Source organism: Lichenostomus cassidix, chromosome 4A (genome assembly GCF_008360975.1).
Source record: "Lichenostomus cassidix isolate B80296 chromosome 4A, HeHo_3.0, whole genome shotgun sequence".
In the NCBI taxonomy this organism is placed as follows: domain Eukaryota; kingdom Metazoa; phylum Chordata; class Aves; order Passeriformes; family Meliphagidae; genus Lichenostomus; species Lichenostomus cassidix.
Window position 1 is genome coordinate 10,391,696 of NC_139485.1, and position 5,811 is coordinate 10,397,506.

The following is a 5,811-nucleotide window of genomic DNA, read 5'->3' on the forward strand; positions in this document are numbered from 1 at the left end:
CTCTTGTGTGTAAAATGCCTTCTTACTCCAAGTTCTGTATGTTGGGCTTACTAATGTTTATGGCTTCTTTAAATTCTTTAGCTTGTGCTTTGATAGCAAAATACTTGTTTGCTACTTAAATATAGTAAGTAGTTCCTTATTCATTCAGTCATTAAAATCCCTTGAGTTTTCTAAGTGGCTTCCATTCCTGAATTTTTATTGTTTTGGGTTTTTGCTAAGTCTTCAATGGTTCTTGGAGGGGAAGGAAATAAGCATCCTCTAGACTCTGAACTGGGATTAGAATGTGTACAGGTGCCAGAAATGTACAAAAATACCAGAGGTGGTGGCTTGTTGCTTCTAGAGGAGGCACCTCTCCTCCTGTATGAATATTCCTCATCTCCCAGTTTATAATTTTTTTAACGGCTCTGGAATGATGATTGAAGTACGAAGGACAGAGCTGGACAGGGAATTTGCTTCTCTTATTAAGAATGGCCAACTGGCCAGTTCTTGATTTTTCTTCTTCAGCCACCCTGAACCACTGGGTTAAATCCAGCCTGGCCTTTCCCAGTGCAGGAGCACTGAGGGCTTCCTGGAAGGGGGAGATGGAATGTTTTGAATTTCCTTAATGAGTTCTGGAAACGAGGATAGCTGTAGCAGAGCAGGTGCTGCTGCTGTGAACTGCTCTTGGGAGGCTGGCAGGGGCTGCAAGGGGCTGACCCTGCACTGCCAGAACCACACAGCTTTCCTGGGGCAGGTGGGCTTAGACAGATATGGGAAATGTCTGCCACAAATCCTTCCTGTTACAGCTTGGAGGCACCTAAATGCATGGGATGCTTTTTCCACCAGCACTTTCTCCTTAAAGAGAATATTTCCTACATTCTTCACAAAAAAAAAAAAATTCCTACACAAACAGATGACTGTTTGGAGGCTGATAGATTATCTGTCTACTCTGAGAGAAAAAAAAAAAAAGCAGTAAATTCTTTCATTCCTTTTCCTGTGTGAAGTGCAATATATGATACTGTACTTTCTCCTGATTGAGAAAAACTGATGACAAATCAGATTTAAGATGGTAGCTTTGGATTTGCCTTTTTATGTCCCCCTAAAGAGGCCAGGGCCTGTGGACATACTGTGGCATTTAGACAATGAGCACCTCAAAACTTACTGGAGTGGTTGAGAGACATTGGACTTTGTGCAAAGGGTATCTTGTAATACATGGAGTTAACTGGGAAGAGAAACAATGGGTGTTGGTTAACCTACAAAGGAGCAAGTTTTTCTTCTGGTGAATTGTTTCCTCATACAAGGTCACCTTTCAAATGACTCACAGCTTGTCTTGCTGCTGCTCATGGGAAATTAGCATTAGGACATACATGAAACCAAAAGAAAAGTAACTTTGAAAGTGAATTTTCTAAGATCAGGAGGACATTGCAGCACTGCAGATAAACCCCTTTTCTTAAGCTGAGGAAAAGTAGTTCAAATCCAGCAAATACTAAATTTTTGATTGCTACAGATTTATACAGCCACAGGAACAGAGTCCAAGCCTGGGACCCCACTAAGAATGCCAAGTCCTAGTGAATGTTTCCAGTCTTTTATTACTTCCTTGGTTACAGCTCAAACTGGTGCCTCTGGAGAGGGACCCCTACCCCAATTCTCAGTTACACCCCTGCCACCTATTACCTGATCCAAGTCAATCACTAAATTCTGCTTGGTGGTCTCTTGATTTCTTGCTGTGCTCCACTGTTGCTGGGTTGGTCACCTTCTGATGTTACCTTTTCTCTTGGAATTGTCTCCTTGATCATTATCATCTCCCTTCTGCTTGTATCTGCTGAATCCCAAGAGTTCTTTTGTTACCAGAATTGTTATATTTGTTAGATCAAAAGTCTGGTTGGCTCTTGCAGCCTAAGGCCTTGGCTACTTCACATGATAATGCTGAACCAGAAATGCTAAATGTGACTATTCAGACAGAATACAGTTAAATCTAATATCCTCCATAACTGATGATAGTTCTTTATCTTACTTCTTAAAACATTCAGTTGTTTATCAGCTTACACCACCTGTATTTTAGAGCTGGAAGAAAACAGGGATGTCACTAGGTACTTCTGTGTTAAAATTCCTGAGTAATCATACCTTGCTACAGAATTCTATCTTTTCAAAAAAGTCTACAGATTCTGTTCCATCTAATTATATGTGCATTAACAAGGAAGTTGCAGTAACTGCTTCTCCAGTAGATCCAACATTTAGATGTGTTATGCAATTAAGGAATGCAGAGGGTCACTGCCCAGGCCATTGCAGGGCTCAAGGGTTCTTGTGCCTCTTTGCAAAGCTCAGTCACTGTGACTTTGCAGAGAGGGGCTAGCATGCAAGTAAACTGCATCTAAAATTATATGGAATAGATTTCTTGTTCCTATTTGGAACAGTAAGTAGTTTTAATACAGTGTGAAATATCAGTGCTGAATTATTAGCATGTTCATTTAATATATAGCTTTATTTTGCCCTTTTGGGCCAAACCTCCTATGAAATTATCACAGTGCATGTTCTGTTTTACCCTTGTGTAGTCTATAGCTGAGAACAATTTGTTACCGTGGCCAAAACCAGATACATTTGTCAAAAGCAAACCCTTAATTACATCCACACAGTCCTTCAGTTGGTGCTAATTTGAGGCTCAAGGCAAAGCTGCTCTAGTTCAGCCTGGGTGCTGCACAGGCCAAATTCTGCCACGTGCATGCTGGGGAGAAGGTGCAGCTTTCAGGCATGAGAGGGGAACAAGGTCAACAAAACACAGCCTCTGCAGAGGTGAGCTGAAACCTTGTCACCGCACAGGTAAAGCTTGTTTGTAGGCTGTGGCTGGAGACTAGGTCAGAACTGGTTCTGCAACCACAGCACTGTGATTCTGTTGCTTTCAGAACTGGCACCATGTGTGTATCCCTTCAGTTTCTCCCTTTTTATTCCTACAGCAGCAGCTGCTGCTTCAAATCCCAGCTCCAAAAGCATGAAGCAGACACATCACCTTAGACTGGAAGAGAGATCATTCCCCCCAAAGAGCTCTGTTTCAGGACAATGCAGTGAACAGGCATTAGCCTGGGGTTTGCCAGACCTGGTTTCTGATCTCTGTCAGAGGTGGAAACTATAGACTAACCACAGATACCATTAGGTTCTCTGTAAAAGGGGTGCATTGTTATTCTAGGTCACAAGGGATCCTGTAGCCCTGCAGTCCTGCAGTTAAAATATCCAGTTATGAAAATGACTGTATAACATCCAGCCTCCCTCCCAGCCCTGTATTTTAGATGCAACTTCCTTTCCTGCTGAAATCTCTCAGAAAATGTTACAGCCAACACATCTTTCGTAAGAGCTGGAAGTGGGAGGTGCCTCCTGTGCAGAGCCATTTTCACACAATAATTTCTGCTCTGAAGCTGACAGATGTATCTCCAGCAAGTTAGCACTGTGTGTCGATCAAACCACAAAAGCGAGAGTATTGACACTTCTCTACTTCGCTGTAACAAGCCCAAAGAACATGTTGTCACTCAAACAAGCCCTTTCTTTTCACATTAAACAGAGCTACATCTAGAAGCAGCTTGGCCTGACTCACAAAATGCATCAATCTCATCTGCTGCCACATGTTAAGCCAGCTGCTGAGTGTTTCAGCACACATCACATCCAGCAGCAGCTGGAATTGCCTCTGAGCACCGCTGGCACCGCTGCACCGAGGGGCAGCAGGGGGACAGCAAGGGGCAGCCGCTGCCCAGCACCGTGTCAAGGCTCAGCTCCTGCCTTGCTTTCACCGCCAGCCTGCAGAACACGCTTCAGCCAGGCTGGAGAGCTGTGTTTGTATAACAGGCAGTGACGAAACCCCGGTGCTCCGCTCCGGCCGCCTGCGCCGGGAATGTTTTTCCAGCTGTGTCACAACACCAGCGCCTTTACAGGAAGTTTCGCAGCTCTGCTGCAACCTGCTCTCTGATCTCTTCACCTCCCCACCGAGCTTTCTTTTTTTGGCTTTTCACGTGATTTCCCCGGTCTTGACTCAGCAGTTTCTCGCAGCAGCGTTTATTGGTTTGGTTTCCTACCACCACCTCCCCCAGAAACCAGCCAGCTCAGAGGCGCTGCCATCTGCTCGCAGCCCTCTCGGGGATTAGATAAGAAGTGTTTTTCGGAGCTATCAGCGCAGAGCTGCCGGCAGCCCTCCTGCCCTGCCACCGAGCAGACTCACTGTTGCAGATGTCACTCTGTGCTGGACATTCCGTGGTGTTCCCTGCGGTGTTCGGATCCCAAATCCTCAGTCCCCAGGCTGCAAACCGGGGCTGTGTGAGAAGGAAAACTGGTGAAGGGCTGTAACTCTCACTTGCTGGCACAGTCCCAAGATCTCTATGGTTCATCCCCCTCTGCCAAGTGAATCTGGGACCTCTCTGGCCATCTTTAATACATTCCTCTTTCCATGCCTTCCACATGAAATGGAACGAAATATTTCCTTTGCCTCCTGGGAAGGAATAATTGGTTCTGCCATAACCTTTTCCCTGGGAAAAAAATACAGGAATTGCCCTTTTGTTTAGAGGTCTCTAAAAGAATAAATAAAAATATATTAGAATAAAGTCATAATTACTGCATGTCCTAGGTATTATCTCTTTCTTCTTTTTATCACAGCCTCTACTCTTCTGCACCCAGAATCAGCAACATTAAGTTACTCAGTGCTTCATTTAACAGTGAATACTTTGCTTCTGACCACACACATCCATCAATTTCTGTAAGTTCCAGGGCTAAGAAAAGCTTGATTACAGATATGGTATCTAACCTGCTGAAACTGCAAAAGGATTCACGAAGGATTAAGCATATAATGCAAATGAAATTAGGCATGAAATTATATTCCTTTATTAACTAGAGCTTTAAAAGGAATTATAAGGTTTTGCGTATTTGCTCAGTACATGTCAATACCTTTTTAAAACAACTGATGTCAGACTGAGTATAACATGCAGTGAAGCTGTAATGCTGTGCTGAAACACTACAGTCCTCCATCTCACATCCAGCAATAAACATAAGGAATGTGAATGTCTTAGAAAACCAGGATCAGCTTGCCATCCCTCAGTGGCTCCCAAAATCACACCAACTGCAAAATCCTTTCTATCTACTAAGCAAGAGGGTAAGGCATTTTCTCTGCATTATGGTAACAATCATTCACTCTTCTTTCATTAAAGGAAAACAGCTGAGAATGTGAGTTTGAGCTTATGTTCCTGAAGTCCAGCTATCATGTAATTTGTTAGGACTGCCACAATCAATAAAGAAATTACTCATGATAAATAAGATGCAGTGGATATGTCTTAGAGGTTGAATCCTACAAGTACTGAATATAATAACTTAAGGAATTAAAGAGGAATCAGACACCTGGCCGAACTACTAAACATTTTTTTAAGGACAGCTGAAGGATTTGTTAAATGTGAGAGCAACAGAACTTCATTTTTCTCCCTCCAGAACTACAAAGAGGAGATAGGCTTTGGGAACTGCCAAAATATTCTCTATGTAGGGAGAGCAGTGCCAAAATCAAGCTTTTGTCAGTTGGCTGAGCAAGAGGAGAATATATCACAAATATCTTTCAAATGCAAGAGTACATTGCTTTTAACAACATTTCGTCATGTTCAGATGGCTGGAGCATTTGAGCTCTGTTGGACAAACGTCTTCCTGTACATGAACACCAGGTGTCTGTACCAGGTCCTTGGAGGTGGAATTTGATCCTTTGGTCTCCCCGAGGATTCCATGCAAGGGCAGAAACCCTTGGGCAGCACTTGTGATTGTCCCATTGCTTCTGGAACACAGAAGCATCTGATCCACAGAAGACTGATCCACAGGTGC

The 5,811-nt window shown here is 43.5% G+C and overlaps 1 long non-coding RNA gene across 2 annotated transcripts; it reads right to left on the reverse strand.

Moving 5' to 3' along the window:
* Positions 1-1,565: 1,565 nt before the first annotated feature.
* LOC146437439 (uncharacterized) lies at positions 1,566-5,759 on the reverse strand. Of its 2 annotated transcripts, none has more exons than XR_014852232.1 (3): positions 5,668-5,759; positions 4,181-4,271; positions 1,566-1,801 (listed from the first exon to the last, which is right to left on the reverse strand). It is a non-coding gene; the product is annotated as an uncharacterized LOC146437439 (long non-coding RNA). The 2 variants fall into 2 exon arrangements; XR_014852233.1 differs by having other exon boundaries at positions 5,635-5,759.
* Between the last annotated feature and the right edge of the window lie 52 nt (positions 5,760-5,811).